This window comes from Aedes aegypti, chromosome 2, assembly GCF_002204515.2.
Source record: "Aedes aegypti strain LVP_AGWG chromosome 2, AaegL5.0 Primary Assembly, whole genome shotgun sequence".
NCBI classification, from domain to species: domain Eukaryota; kingdom Metazoa; phylum Arthropoda; class Insecta; order Diptera; family Culicidae; genus Aedes; species Aedes aegypti.
Window position 1 is genome coordinate 440,961 of NC_035108.1, and position 17,541 is coordinate 458,501.

At 35.3% G+C, this 17,541-nt stretch overlaps 1 non-coding gene across 1 annotated transcript; it reads right to left on the reverse strand.

Moving 5' to 3' along the window:
- Positions 1-414: 414 nt before the first annotated feature.
- On the reverse strand, positions 415-488 carry Trnas-aga. The gene has a single exon. It is a non-coding gene; the product is annotated as a tRNA-Ser (tRNA).
- Between the last annotated feature and the right edge of the window lie 17,053 nt (positions 489-17,541).

Genomic DNA, 17,541 nt, shown 5'->3' on the forward strand with positions numbered 1-17,541 from the left:
TTCTCTAAATGGGTTTTAAAAAGAATGTACAAAAGCTTCCCTAAAAATCATTGATGCAAATTTGAAAAATACCTAATGTACATAATTAACAGAAAAACGTCAGCATAAGTAGGTAATGGCCGAAAAATAACAGAAAATAAATGGTACCTTAACAGTGGCGCAAAAGTGGGTGAAATCCACCCCCCCTCCCCCAGAGCAGAAAATGTTTATAAGAATTATCAAACATATTTTTGGAATTCAACACTAAGTCCACAAACAACGGAGCAGTAGGTTGTATTAAAAATAATGTTGTTCTAAGATGTGGCTCTCTTATTTAAATACCTTTAATGTCTACCGAAAAGCTAAACATTACATATAATTTGCAATTGGATTAGATGGACAAATTGATGTGAAGATTTGCGAAAAAGTTACACGTCTTCTCAGTGAGAATCGAACTCACGACTCCCCGATCTCTAGTTGGGGCGCGTTAACCACTACGCCATGAGAGGACTCATGAACGCAGAAGTTAACCTGAATTCGATTTCAGCTCAATAATCACGTGGTCCTCTTTCGCAAAGTGCACCTCTTTCGGAAGAATTAGATGCCCATCCAAACACAACGCTTTCTATATATATCCAATGCCTAGCCCGAGAGCGCATTGTTTTTTAGATATAGGAATAGCACACTACACTAGCCAGCAACTGCGCTGGCTGAGGTTTCTATTGTGTGGGCTTCCAATGGGTCGCGACGTTCTCAAACGACCGGTTACGGAACATGAGTCCGTTGCTCGATAAATACTTGTTTTAATTATGAATCGATGGGCATCTAATTCTTCCGAAAGAGGTGCACTTTGCGAAAGAGGACCACGTGATTATTGAGCTGAAATCGAATTCAGGTTAACTTCTGCGTTCATGAGTCCTCTCATGGCGTAGTGGTTAACGCGCCCCAACTAGAGATCGGGGAGTCGTGAGTTCGATTCTCACTGAGAAGACGTGTAACTTTTTCGCAAATCTTCACATCAATTTGTCCATCTAATCCAATTGCAAATTATATGTAATGTTTAGCTTTTCGGTAGTTGTTAAACTTCCACTCGGCTGGTTGGCCGTAAACCACGATTCATAATTAAAACAAGTATTTATCGAGCAACGGACTCATGTTCCGTAACCGGTCGTTTGAGAACGTCGCGACCCATTGGAAGCCCACACAATAGAAACCTCAGCCAGCGCAGTTGCTGGCTAGTGTAGTGTGCTATTCCTATATCTAAAAAACAATGCGCTCTCGGGCTAGGCATTGGATATATATAGAAAGCGTTGTGTTTGGATGGGCATCTAATTCTTCCGAAAGAGGTGCACTTTGCGAAAGAGGACCACGTGATTATTGAGCTGAAATCGAATTCAGGTTAACTTCTGCGTTCATGAGTCCTCTCATGGCGTAGTGGTTAACGCGCCCCAACTAGAGATCGGGGAGTCGTGAGTTCGATTCTCACTGAGAAGACGTGTAACTTTTTCGCAAATCTTCACATCAATTTGTCCATCTAATCCAATTGCAAATTATATGTAATGTTTAGCTTTTCGGTAGTTGTTAAACTTCCACTCGGCTGGTTGGCCGTAAACCACGATTCATAATTAAAACAAGTACACCTTTAATGTGTTTAAAAAAAAATGTTCTCGATTTTTTTTTATAAAAAAGCTGCATTTTTCAGAAAAGAAGTGCAGATATGTATGCATATCGAGACCGTTTAAAACGATGATAATTTTAAAATTCGATGTTTTTTAAAATCTTATTGTAATGAAGACCGTGGTTGAGCTGCTAAGCCGAAAATTCACAAACTTTCGTCTACAATCTGAAAATGCTTTAATATTTGCAATGCTGATTTGCCTTCGACAAACTGCTAATGATAGTCACAATGCTTCTTACCGCGACTTACAATGAAAGATCATTCTTTTCGTTGACAAATTTGAAAACGTATGTAAGAAATAGAATAGAACAGAGGAAGAGTGATTGAACGCTATCACGCCAATGTGTGTGCGTGCATCCAATTGCAGCTTGGATAAACTTTCGAACAAACTACGAAAAATGTAGATTTAATCGATATCAGAATATTGTAATCCCGTTTAGCCATTAACATATAAAAAATGTAATCAGGTTCCAAAAATATTTCATTCTCTAAAGGCTTTGTCTTATGCTTGTAAAGAATGACGTATTCTTTGGAAACTTCCAAACCCCAAAAAAGTATTTCGTAATATTTTTGGAAAACTTCACCTGGTGCAACAGATTTTCTTAGAGGAGCGTTGTGAATTCATATAAAAATGGATGCTGAATGAGAAAAGCTTAATTTTTGCATATGTTGTTACGTTTTACGCACGTCTTACTTTCCGAAAAACACATTACCTTAAAGTTAACAAAACCCCCCCTAGAGTCAAATCCTGGTTGCGCTACTGTACCTTAACATTGAGCTAAAAAAAATCTATGAACACTTTTTTAGTGATATATAAATAGAGTTTTTTTTTTTAAAATTTCTTTATTAGTATCATTCCAAACATTACATTCATTTCTTATATCTAGGTATTCTGTGTTAGACAACACTTGTGATACACCCATTCAATTATTTACGACGTTTTTGTACCAGTGTAAAATCGACTCGAGAAGTGTTTTACATTGTTTTGTGCTTACGTCGCTTGGTCTTCACATATAAGTCCATAGAAGTCGAGTCTAGTACACGACACTGAGGACGGCCTTACAATTTAGGTCAGGCAATTTGCATTTTTTTTCCGCGAGATAATGACTAGAACTTTTGCCCCACTATGGACCAAAAATGGTTTCCAAGCATTTATGCAAAAACTAATACCCCTCAAAGCATACTTATGCTACGCTTAGAAACGTTCTTACATAAGGAATCGAATTAGATTTTATTGCTAGTTTGTTCCATGCAAGGAAAGTTCCAAAAATCAAATATTAGCCATAGATAACTTTTCCACATCTCAATCATTGTCTATAATTTTAGGAGTAAAAGCCTCTTACTTGAATAGTATTGAAACCACCATGACATTTGTTTTAAGAGGTAATTAATCATCATCGTTCTGAAAAATTTTAAAACCAGTTTTTTGCTCGAAATTGAAGCAATGCCTAAGAATATCTGTCATTGCTCTTGCTACCTGTAATGCGTTGATTTTTATGAGAATTTCTTTAAATTTGTACGAAAACAATGGTTTTAATATTAATGATTGAATGATGGATTTTTGAGCCCTAATTTGTGCTTGAAGTCCTTGAAAATCTTGCCCCACTCGAACTTTACCCTATAATAACAAAAAAAAAATCTTAGAATTTTTAAATTATGTCACAGACGAAAACATCTCGATCTTGACTTTTAAATTTTGCCACTTTAACTCTTTCTTATTTATTCGAACCCTCTGAGAAGAATCCCAAAAAAGAGAATATTTATCTTCTGTCAAATGATAATGCAATTAGGGTGGAATTAAAAGGTACAATACTCAATCTACTTTTGAATTCCCTTTAAATTTTCCACTTCAATGATTTCATTAAGTTAGCCCTGAACAGAGAAATAGTTTATTGCACAGCTGATGAAAGTTTCTTCAAGTTTGCTCAAGAAATTCCACATAATATTCCATCAGGACTCCTATCACTTTTTTTCTACTTTCACCAATTTTTCATTACATGCTATGTATGTGAACAAAAAAACAATCCAATCTTCTACGAATTATGCTGTTTTTCTGATGGACGGAAAAGTCACCTAAAAATTACGTTGGAAAGCTTGGAAACTGTCATTTTAGCATACTTAAAAACGACCAAAATGTCACTTAAACCTCTTTGTCTTTGGGCCCCTCTAGTGTTGTACCAGAAATATCTCCCAGTATTTATCAATTTCACTAGAAATTTTTCAAGAATTTTATCAGACAATTTTCCTCCGTTGCTGTTGTAATAGTGTAATTATTTTCTTCATATTTTAAATTACCCAAAATTTCAAACCATGAATTCTGCCTTTTCTTTTTTCAGTTAATTGTATGTAAATTCCCTCACACATGTTGATATTGATTCTGTAAAAAAAATACAAAGAATAAAATTTCAATCGATAGAAATCCAAATATATTAAGAGGTTTTTTTTATTTATTTTGAGATATTTGTACCAAAAACTTCTAATGGTTCAATCGCCGCGACTTGATGTGTCAATGAATCATCGATTTGTTTTCGGCGAGAAGTACTTCTCGCCGAAAACAAATCGATGATTTACTGACACATAAGAAATTTCTATTGCATAATCAGAATTGTTAGATTTTGTTGTGTTCAAAAAGGTTGAAAAAAAAAACCTTCAAAGTAGGGTTTGTGGAGCTCTGAATCGTCGTTGTTAAGCGGGAGCCCCACGATGAACTTTTCATTCCATTCTGACGTTACTATAGGAGTGAGGCTTCGAAGTTGTGCCATGCCTACTAGATCGTTCGATGTCCGATCCGATGCTAAATTCTCGGAGTTCTTTCAACAGGCTTTTGATTGACAGCTATCATAACAGGGTTTGAAGACAAGATCTATGACAATGTTCATTCAATACCACACATCCTCCCTCTTCTCAGGAAAAAAATGAAGTGATGAGTTTTCACATAGTTTTCGTCATCACGAAAGCTTCTAGGAATATCTTCTACATCGCTAAGAATTTTACTGATGTATACTGATTCATATCTCTACAGTTCAGTTGTACATGCGACTTCGAAACATGTTTCCGCTGTAGGATACCCACACAATCAGGCGTTGAAATTATTGATCGGTTGAATTTCATTCGATTCATTAGAAACGGCAAGCTAATTCTATGCAACGACATTTCTAAGACGAACTAATTTTGGACAAAATATTGCTATTATTGGACTGCCTTAACAGAGTAGCATCAGCATTTGACCTTCATCGTGTTATACATTCAATTCGCCGTACTTTCACGGAAATACTCACTTGGACATACCTTGATCTATTTGAATGTAAATGTAAGTTACCAAACATCATTGGACTTACATCTCTTGTTCTTTAGAAACATTTTCGACCGCCAGTCGCACATGCATGTGAGCATCACTTTTATTAGGAACCAATTTGCGACCACCAGTCGCGATAGCAAGTGTACACCATCATTGCTTAGAGCAAATATACGACCACCAGTCGCGCTAACAACATCAATAGCACTTGCTAGGAACAAGTATGCGACCACCAGTCGCTCTAACTACATCAAAAGCAGTTACTAAGAACAAGTATGCGACCGCCAGTCGCGGTAGCAAGTGTACACCACTATTGCTAGAAACAAGTATGCGACCACTTTATCCATATGATGTTGTTACCCTGGAAAATCAAGCGCTTGGCCCTGTTATGGTTTATGTCCGTTGGAGCCTATAGATTATATATTCATATTATAACGTTTTGGAAAAGATGAAGAGGCAGAATGCGCACTTCATAACTTTGATGAATCAGCTCGAAATTAACATAATCTTTGAATCGAAATGAAACACTTTTGCCATTTTTTTACATCCGAATATTTCCATCGAAGCAATCCAAGCAAAACAAAAAAAAACCTGTATCGCGCAACTCAAATAGTTGGGGTAATGCTGGTTTTCAGTAAGAGCAACAACAAGAACAGAGAGAAACATTGCTGCTTCAACGAGAAGTGAAGTGGCTAACACATATTCATGTCATATTTCCTCCTTAATCAGTTTTCACTTATTCATAGAAAATACAAAATTGCTGTTTACTTACAGATATCCACCTTCATCTTTGTTTTCAGAATCAAACTTCATTCCACAATCACTTTGAACACATATTTTCACACGCGGTTGGTTTAAGAAAAAAATAAAACACTCGACACAAACACATTTTCTAGTGGACACTCTCGCTCGCTAACGAATCCAGGCTCTCCAGGAACACAAAAAATTATTTAACATTCTGGCAGGTTCGCCAAATGAGGAGCTCTGAATCGTCGTTGTCAAGCGGGAGGAGTGAGGCGTCGAAGTTGTACCATGCCTACTAGATCGTTCGATGTCCGATCCGATGCTAAATTCTCGGAGTTCTTTCAACAGGCTTTTGATTGTCAGCTATCATAACAGGGTTGGAAGACAAGATCTATGACAATGTTTATTCCGTACCACACAGGGTTGTACACCTACCCTAGCTATGGACATAATGGTTCCCTATTTCGCCATACGGGATAATTTGATTACCTTCAAATCTTTAATTATTCTGTGTGTTTAAGTGGTGCGATATAAAATTTATCTTGATGTTGAAACATTCAAAAATTTTCAAAATGTGGAAGTTTTCGAGAAAACACATATGGCCAAATAGGGAACTATTATAGCCATAACTGGTACACTTTCCTTAGGTTTTCCTAGAATTTGACAGAAATTTGATTAAAAAACTAGGGTAGGTGTACCAGTTATGGACATAATTGGTCCCTATTTCGCCATATGTGATTACTTTCATGACTTCAAAGTTTAAAATTTTGGTGTGTTGTAGTAGTTAGATTTAAGATAGATCTTGATATTAAAACATTAAAAAAATAATTTAAAATGTGAAAGTTATCAACATTTCACATATGGCCAAATAGGGAACCACTATGGCCATAACTGGCACGCTTTCCCTATTTTTAGAAATGCTTGATGTTAATTCATAAATACATTTGTAAAAAAAAATCCTGGAATAAAAAAAACAAGAATTATAATTTATGAAAATGATAGAACAAACCAAAATTTTGCTGCGATTCAAAAATTAATTTTTGATGATTTTCATGGAAAAATGTGTAGGAAATATTATGAGATATTACTAAAGAAATTCTTTAAGCAATTTACTCTACAAGATCTAGCAGAATTGAGTCGAATTTCCCCTCAAAATTGGTCTTTAATTAATTATTAGCAACCTCTATACTGCCGTGGATCGCAAGTCAGTCCCATCTGTAAAAAGTTGGCATTGAGAAAATGGGATGTGAAGTTTTCAAACTCGTTTTCCATACAAATATTAAAAAAATCCAGAGTATTGGTACATGTTTCAATCTTTATGAAACTTTCACAACTTGCTTTTCACTACGATATCTTTCCGAGAAAAATAATAAGAAAAACAAGTTACATTTTTGTGTTCCACGCTGCGAAAGTCTATAGTGGGATTGATATGCGGTTACTTTTCATTATGGGACAATTTGACTCGCTGTTTTTTACCTATTTTTTCCGAAAAAAATCATAATATTTCATTATTGCAGCTAAAAGAGCATTAGAAGAGATGTTGAAAACTGAACTCAACTCAATTTTGACGAAAATGCAGATGGGACTGACTTGCGATTCACGGCAGTATAATAAGTATCGTTAAAATGCTTAAAAAAATCTCCGATAGTTCGTTTATGTGCTCCTATGATATAATTTCTGAAAGAAGTTCGAAACCATTTTTTTTTCATAAACTTTGCTATGGATTCTGCCAATAATTTAATACAAAACTCTTTCAGGAGTTTCAAAATACTTTCACCTTCTGACAAATATCGAAAGATATTTTATCATAATTTCTTAAATATTTTTTAAAACCTGAAATGCTTCGACCATAGAAAATATGAATTTTACAAAATAATCCTTGAACCCTTGGTACAGAAATAACTCAATGAATTTGATAAAATATTTCTCCAAGAAATTTCATAATGAGTGCTACTTGAAATGTGTATCGCTGTGTCTGATTCCAAGAGGAATTCAAGAAAATAATCTCCCAAAAAATCTCTACAGAACTACCTTGCAATATTCATTAAATTAATCTAGTATAATTTCTGTAGTAATCCCTGGAGTAGTTTTTGTAGAAACTACTGTATGAGTTAACGATCAACGCTCCGTCATCGTAATCATCGTCATCATCGAAATTTCAAAAGCAGTTTTTCTGTTCAAAGCTAAAAATTATTCGAGGAAAATGTGTTCACTGCGTTTCGGCTGGAGAATAGAATACAGTGAACACATTTTCCTGTAAATTTTCTTGATTTTGAACGAAAAAACTGCTTTTGAAAATTCCGAAATCAATGACAGATCCTGCCCCCTTAAGGAAAGTCGGAAAGTCTCGGTTGTCGCGACAATTTTTGTAACGCGAGTAGTCGCGCGTTGTACTTTGTACAACAACCTTGGTTTTGCGAATACCCAGGAATCTGACCACGTAGAACGATGACATCATTATGTTAACCATAAAATTCGGAGTTTTGCCACTAAGCGGCGCTAGTGAGCATAAAATTTTTGTTTTGCGGATCTCAGGATCCTGACCACTTAGGAAGATGGCGTCTTCGGCAAAGTTGTTCGGTAACTCAAGGACTATCATTAATAGAGCTAGTTGATTCGAAACTTTGCCACCAGGTGGCGATAGTGAGCATAAAACATTTATTTTGCAAATATCTCAGGAGCCTGATCACTTAGAGAGATGGCCTCTACGGCAGAGTTGTTCAGAAGCTTAAATGCTTTCTTTTTTTAATCCTTGAAGTTCGAGATTTGGTGAAATAATGATAGTCCCTGAGCTTCTGAACAACTTTGCCGAAGATGCCTGTATAAAAAGTCAAGATTCTGCAGTATCCGCAAACAATTTCATGCTGACTAGCGCCGCTTGGTGGCAACACATATCATTTCTTTGCTCAAATAATGATAGCCCTTTAGCTACTGAACTATTTTGCCGATGACGCTATCTTTCTAAGTGGTCAGGCTCTTGAGGTATTTGCAAAACAAAAGTTTCATGCTCACTAGCGCTGCCTGGTGGCAAAATTTTGAATCAACTTGCTCGAATAATGAAAGTCCTTAACTTACTGAACAACTTTGCCGAGGACGCCATCCTTCTAAATCGTCAGGATCCTGAAATATCTGCGAAACAAAAGTAAAATATTCATGCCTTCTAGTACCACCTAGCGTTCAAATTCCGGATTAAATGAGGTACCATCAGATAGCGCTTCACCTCCAGAACAACTTTACTGAAGATCCCAAGTTTCTAAATTATCTGGATTTTGCGATATACCGATTTAAAACTGTGATTCACTCGAATCGTATATAGTGCGATCATTATCATGCGACTTCCATGTACATTTATTGATTAGAACGCATTAAAAAGGGCCATACTTTAAATAAAAACTGTCAAGTATTGTTCTTAAGAAAATTCTTGAGGAATATTTGGTTTTGTGTCGATAGAGATTTTTTATTGCAAAATGATAGCATATATGTAAATTATAACTAACAGCGCGACAGCCCGAAGGATAAGAAGAAATATTTTCTGTTTTTTTTCCTTTCAAAAATCTATTTCAAGGAAAATCCCCTAAAAGTTCGTGGACGAAACCCTTGAGTAAACTCTTGAAAAATTATCGGTGGGAAATTTGGACAAAGAGCCAGAAGTATTCCTCGATGATCTGTTTTCAATATGCCGCCTGAAGGAAGTAATGTAGTAATCTCTGAAACAATTTATAAGTAATTCTTTCAAGATTATTTTGGGCTAGATATCTTGCGGCACTTATAGAACCTGCAAGAACTCTTGCAGAATTTCCAAAAAAAAATCGGGTAAATCTTTTGGAAGATTAAAATTCTTCTAGATTCCGTAGAGAAAAATCTCGAGATACATTAATGGGAGTACTTTCTGGAAAAAAATCTATTGTATTTCAGAAAACTTTAAAAGATTTGTTTAAGAAATTCACAAGGAAAATCCCGAGGGAAACGTTTAACAAATGGCTGGTGGTGGAATTAGTGGAAAAATTGCGAGAAGGGTCCCTGTAAAGCGAATCGTGGATTTTTTAGAGCAATTTATGTATATGTAAGTTGTGAAGGAGAAATGTGCAAAAGATTTCACTCAGAATTATAAAGATGTTCCCCACGATAATTCTTAAGAAACTGCTAGTTGAACATCTGGAAAATTTCATTACCATTTTTGAAGGTATGCTCGGAATTCTTAGCTGAATCTCATAAAATCTTTAAAAAAATCTTGCAGAAATGCACGAACTAAATTTTTTATATTAATAAATTGATAATTTGTAAGAACAGCTGCAAGCATTGCTGGCGATTCATGGCGAAGATTTTTTGGAAGAATTCTTCGAGGGGTTCGATCTTCACGAAAAAAGGGAATACTCCGAGATTAGTAAGAACCATGGTCATTACGACGCTGGGCACCCTCAGTAAAAAATCCTTGTTATGCCAATGGCGAAGTGTGAAATTTTTCCCCAGCAAGTGTGAGTGTGTTTTACTCCAAAGGAGTACTTTTAATTTAACCTGTAGCTACAGGATTCCTCTGAACAATGGTGTAATCCTACGCGCAATTCAAACTTTAATTATACCTTCTGCAGTGCAAGTAGGTAACTAGGTATTTGTTTAATTGAGATTCCACTCAATTAGCTGCTAATTGATGTTTGCTATCGTTTCACTCCTGCACAGGGGATTAAGAGGCCTTAATATTATGTTGATTCAATGGTTATATGATGGTAACATTATCACTGGAAACTGTTTTTTTTTTATTTTGCGATTATATTGTAGATATCTGGAATTATATTTTCATAATCACACCTTAATGTTGTCTTATCCTCCTACTTATCAAAAATTTATTTCGGTAATGAATTGTTGGACCCTCATGTATTACTGACTATTTCTAATTCATAGTGATCTGTATGTTATTCTATAGCGTTCCAAATTGATTAAATTTTCCTCATTTAGTGAGTAGACCAAGTTCCACTGGTAACGTAGAGCCACAAAGAAAGGAAGAACAGATAGAGGATGGTAGTTGGTTGACGACAGGTTGTACTTAGAATGGAAGACTTTTTATCCCTTGCACGATTTTCCACCAGCTATCAAAATCTAATCTAGAAGCTTTGGTTTGCCTCTCTTTCCCTGCTGAAAAAGCTGGATGTAATCTGGCAAAGTTATAGTGTTCCATATAAAACTAATCAAGCAGCTACGACTTTCGGTGTGCTGCTTTGAAACGCAAACTCATTTTGTCTTGTACGTGTAATTGATTTAGATACTCTTTGAACTGTCGTTGTTCGCTCTCTAGTTGGAAAAATAATCTAATAAAGCGATGTGTTCGATGAAATTAGCTGTCGTAAAGATTGACGGCGAAGGAGGCGTTTTTCATTTTCGTAGGGGGACCTTTCCCTGGTTGTTAGATTTAAGTTTTGTGCTTCAAGTATCGTTGATTTTGATATCAAGTTCTAGATTTTTCAGATGATTCAATTTTCAATCGATTTTAATAGTATAGTTTTTTTTCGAACGCAAATAGTGGTGCGTACAAGATTGGTTTGAGATATCACCAATTTTTCATGTTTTAAACGCTGCTATTGGAATTGCTTTGAGAATTGTTCCATCGGCGATGTTTGACATTAAAGTGTCCAATGACAAAAGTTAGGCTTGTTAGAAAAGTGATCCGTTGACGGACATGATTATTGATCAAGCGATCGTTAATAGAAGAATAAAAATTATTGGAAATTTCACCTACAGAATTACGAATACGATAAACGTTCCCGTTCGTCTGATTGATAAATACAAACCTCAATATTTTGTTTGCGTGCAGGGCAAACCAAAAAGTTAGACCTATGGGTGCCCCCAAAATTTGCTTATAGGTACGATTTTTTGGTATCTTCTGCCACACGAAATATTCATGAAAATTCCAATATCTATCAACCTTTAATGTCAACTATTTATTTGTTCAACGGATATTTCTTAAAACTACTAATTGAACTTTAACATTGCACTTTTTGCAAAAAAATAAAATACTAAAATCACTAGTAAGGCGAGCAAATACCTTTAAGATCTAATATGTGTTGCTTATCTTGACAGATAGGCCTATTTCGTCTGCGACTTACAGACTTCTTCAGTGTCAAGTGCTAGTTTTAAACATACTCTAATAATCCCTCCCCTAAATTTAATAAAACAGTGTAGGATATTTCCTGCATTTTCGTGGGAAGTTGAAACAGCAACACCACGAAAGCCTACCAAATAACTTAAAGGAGACTCAGCTTGATGCAAATGTTAAGAAGACACCACTCCGAGCTATGAATTATTGATCAACATAGGCAAGGTAATAAGTACGACGGAGTAAAAGTTCATGACAGATATTAATGCCCCATGGTGCAACGGATTCTCACCGGATGATATGTTGCCTTCCCCTCCGGCTCAATGATGTTGATGTAGGTGATGGTAATTGGAGCTAATGATTAAATGCGATATGACCTGCAATTCTAGGCGAGCAGCAGATAGACAGTGTTATTCAATAAATCATAGAGGAATATTTCCACAGTAGGTGGAAGCAAATCTAAACTCAAACAGAATGGGATTTACAACTGATGAAAAGCCCTTCTACTGATTCTGCGAATGGCAAAGCTCAAAACATAACTTTACTCTGTTTTTTGTACATCAACAACGAGCCAATAAATTCAATACGAAAGTATAAAAATTCAGTCCCGGAGGTATCACCTAAATTCCATTCTGCGTGTCTGCACTGGTATGTATGTATCAAACAGGATGACTTCAACGTATCGTTAAAAGATACGGAACCAATCGAATCAATAGAGTAAAAGTTTTTCATCAAAGCGAAAAACGCGTGCCACTTCAGGGGAAAATTATGTCAAATGCTCTTTCATCGTATGTTTTGTTTTCCTCTTAAAAATAAGATTATTATATACTGAGAATTCATTCTAAATTCTCGTTGTTTGAAATTTTAGTCTTGGAAAAGATTATAGCCCTGTTTCTCAAACTTCTACAACTATCGCCACTTTAAAGTATTTTTTTGGCAATCACCCTCTCATATGTAATTTCAATATTGTTAATCCATGCTGTGTAAAAATTTTGATCAAGTGTGCCGAAAAAAATGTTCAATTATGAAGCATACTGGTGTGGTTCTTTGAATATGATAAAAATGTTAAGCACGTAATGCTACGTTCAGACTAGAGCTGATATTACGTAATATAGGCTCTCTTGATAATAGAAACCTCACATCTAGTTTTCACTGGAAAGAAGAAGTATGATGTTCGATATCAGTATAGCCTATATTACTTAATATCAGCTCTAGTCTGGACGTAGCATAAGATTCCATCCATAAAAATGTAATTGATGCATATTCATAAAAAAATAAAATAAGAAAAATCATATTGATTAGTTCTCTGATTGTAAATAAATGAAAAAACATAAATTAGTGCTATACCATCCATTGAACTCTACAAGAGTTCTTTTCCTTTCACAGATACGCGTTTTTTGATCTCAACTGAAAGGTCGTCTTCAGTGTCATGTACTAGACTCGAAGGCGAGTGGAATTAAATGGTATATGTAGCACTAAATTCGGGTTTCATTTACTCACAGGTATTCCACTAAACAGCTCGAAGATTTATTATCAGATTTTATGCGTTAATTTTGATTTCATGTCGACATGTCCGTTATTTTGAATTGTTGAAATTAGTTCAAAAATATTTAGACACTGAAAGCCCAATCTAAATGAAATAGTAAATGAAGAACTAGAAAACTCTTGCTCATAGTGAAAAGCTATTTTTTTTTTTCTAAACTTCTGAAGACCAGATTTTACTGCCCACTTCCAGAATCACTACCTTACAGTGTGCGTAAACTCATAATCTCAAATCTCAATCAGTTCCGATCTTTCGTACAAACTTCATGCTTAAGATGCTTTACAGAAGCAATGGTGCATTTCATATCGTTCTCCTCTACCGATGACAACAAAGCCAGATCCCACCAGAGTGCCAATCAATATACATTCAATTTTCGCTACAACCCCTGATACATATCCACCGCAAGGGATGTAGTAGTGATTGCCAAACGGATGGATTGGATACGGGGATGATGTAGCGATAAATCTGTTGACTTTCTCTTAAAGGAATCTACGCAATCTGATAAGCGTGAAGCACAATGTGAAAATTGTGAAAAAGTATTAGGAATTTATAAAACCGTATTTAATCATAACACCAAAGATTCTCGTTTATCATTGTCGTTTTCTAGATTTATTGATATAATGAGATAAACCGAAATGAAGTATTCGGAATACCAGTTTTTGAATAAATAGTAGGTTTGGAGCACCAATCCAGTTATATTAATCGACTTTAACGATCGAGTTTAACGATTTCATATGATGATGTCTATAGTTTACGTGTGAGTGCCTTCGTTATATGCAGAAGTGTAATTATTTTTAAGCACAATTTTTATATGAACTTATGTTTCTTCGAGGAATAATTGCTTGTCCTAAGCAAAAACAGCTTAGATAATGGACGCTTTATCGTTGGCTCTAATTATAGTATTAAACTAAACGACGAACAACAAATAGCTTAACAAACCGGAAAATCATTAGTCCTTACACATTACTCAGCCTCAGTTTGCCAGTCATTTTCACTTCGATACTTGATAGAATGAGAAATATGACATAAGTACTTTAAGTGCAAATCTGTAAGGACGTAATGCCAAGAAGAAGAAGCATAGGGACACTTGACTCCTTAGCTAATATACATACACATTATATTTATGGAGCAATAAAATTATATTTGAAACATTTAATTTTAATTTTAGCGCATTTTTTCCGATTTTAGTTAGTTTCATATTACAGAAAGTGATCAAAAGGGGAACAAGTGCCACCAAACTTCTTTAAACGTTTCATAACTCATTTGAATACCGAGAGTTTAAGCCAAAAAAAAGAGGATCAAGTCTTTTCAGTCACAAGAATTTCTGACTGTATAGAAAGCTAATATAAAAATTGCAGTGGTATATAATAAGCAAGGTACCGTTATCCATAACTTTTTGTTATGATATTCCTTGCAATACAAATATTGTTAAATCAATGTCAACAAAATCAGTACTTAATTGATCTTTATCAGACACACTGGGATGAAATTGATCACCATCGCAAAGCAGGTTTAGGAATAAAAAAAAATCCCTACTCACTAAATTAGAGTCTCCTCAATATAAATATTATATCAAAATCAAAATTTACGACTCGTGTATTTGAGCAATTTATTGTAAAATCAATAATGTCTGCATAATACACCTAAATGTAGGCAATTTTGCTTGGAATAAGCATTATTCGAGAATTAACGATTTTACGCGTAAAAAAAACTATGCTTGTAATGCAGTATGATTTCAATATTGAGTTCAGTAGTTTGCACTTAAGCTTATAAAACATTTTAAACACTCAACGTTTGCTGGTAGGCTTCGGACCAGCGAATTGTTTAACAACGACATTTTCAACAGTATTGCTCACACCTTCAAAAACTGTGAATATTTCACTGCAAAACTGGCGTTATTAGTAATGAATTTGTTCAAAATCATTATTAGACATTAGAGTGATGCAAATTTAGAAATCTTGGCTCCCCTATGCTTAAACAATTTATATTATGGTAAATAGCATCCTCCCAAAGTTTGAAATTAATCGGAAGAAATTTGACTGTAACAGGCCATTTGAAGTTTATATGGAGATTACTATGGAAAACGCCATCCTTTTGGTTTCAGTCCTCTATCTCTTTGTCATAATGTTTTATGGAAAAGTGAACACAATCTTCTCATGTGAAATCTTTTCAGCTACAACTTTGCCGAAGACCACATTTTGATTGGACGTCAGGATAAATTGCTATTGATAATCATAAACTGGGTATGCATTTTGCATTCTGAACCAACTGCCCGGCAGGCAACAGTAGTGCTACTGGTGGGTAGAATAGATCAAAGTAATCCAGGCTACTATGTTCTACAGCAAAAAAGCAGTGTTGCTCTGAAAGTAATTGAATGATCATCTCAGCATGGTTTAGACTTTGTTATCAATAATAACGTCCCATCAAAATGTGATCTTCGGCAAAGTTGTAGCTGGGAAGATTTCACATGAGAAGAATTCGTGCACTTTTTCATAGATTATTATTTCAAGCAGTTAGCGGACTGAACACAAAAACTTTGCCTTTTTCATAGTAATTTCCATATAAACTTCAAATGGCGTGTGCACAACCAAATTTCTTCCAAATCACTTCAAGTTTTGGGACAATGATTTTTATTGACACCGTTTAACCCTTTGGGGCCTGATTTTTTCCAAGAACTATTATACAGTTTTTTTAACGCCTTTCAATAGTTTTGGTGCTCAAAATGCTAAACATAACAAGAAATGATGACAAATATTTTTTTGGGAGGTGCTAGGTCTTCCAATCTGCTCTTGAATTCATCCCGAGGAGGACCAAATAACTCCCCAATAACTTATGCATACCATTTTTTGGTATCATACCAAAATTAGGTATTTTTCAGTTGTCAATACCTCAATTTGGTATTATAATGGTATTGAAAACAATCTTTAAAACAATTAAAAATACTTCATTGAGGTATTAAACAGCTATTGAGGTCTGCTGGAGGTATTGAACTACAATTGAACAATTTCATTTTTATATGAAAATCCATCAAGTATTGTTGAGGTATTACAATACCTGATCTAGTTATCAGTTTGGTGTTCGTAGAATATGCTTGAGATATTATTTGAGGTATTTTACCTCTTATGCAGGGCTAATTCATACCTCATTTAGGTATTAACTATTGGAAATTATCTGGTATGGAATACCTCAATTTGGTATTCAGTAGTTATTTTCTTCTGCTCGGGATAACTTGAAGTCTATGCTTGTAATAACAACCTTGTTCATCATACAAGGTGATGAACTGTAATCTACCGTATATTCTGAACCTTCTGAGTGTTCAGCAAATATTATCAGATCATTTCGAATGTTCCAGATTATCTAACTTGTCGGGATGTTCAGTACATAAGATCTACAACGCGATGAGAGTCAGGATTTAGTGGTAATAAATTAATAACCACGAAACGAAGCACTTCCGAAACATGGTGTATTCGACAAAGTTTCCAGTCATAATTAGCGACATCTATTGGGAAGCATCCATAAATTATGTCACGTAAAAATATACTATTTTCAACCCCCTGCTTTTCACCTTATGTTTAAGAACAATTTGTGAAAACGTCAGTAGAATCTAAATGCGTAAACGACTAGAAACACGTTTTGAATATATGTGTTTGTCGACGAATCTTCTTCTTTTTTCTTGGCATATCGTTCCCACTGGGAGGAAGCTGACTTCTCAGCTTAGTGTTAGTTTAGCACTTCCACATTTATTACCTGAGATCTTTCTCAGCTAATGACCTTTTTGCATGGATATATCGTGTGGCAGGCATGCGCCCATACTCTGTGCCCAAGGAAGTCAAGACTCTTTCCTTTACGAAAAGATCCGGTAATCGTCATACAAATCTCGAGCTCTACTTCTTTTTTGCAATCGTGTGCAATGCAAGCTACGGAAATTCTCATTATTCTACGGTAATTTACGGATTTTTCCAACGGAAATCTACGGAATTGCAATGCCGGGGATCTCTCCCCCGCTTATCACTTTTCGTCTACGGAATGATTTCCAAAGAAATCTGGCATCGCTGATTATTTCTAGCGCAAGCAACTACTGCTGTAAATTTCGAGAATTGAGCTTCGGGATAGTCTGAACGTCGTAGAATATCCCAGGACATGAAAAGGCATGTGAAGCAGCGTTTTTCTTGACATAATAGGTATGTATTACCAAGTACGAACATCAATTGTAT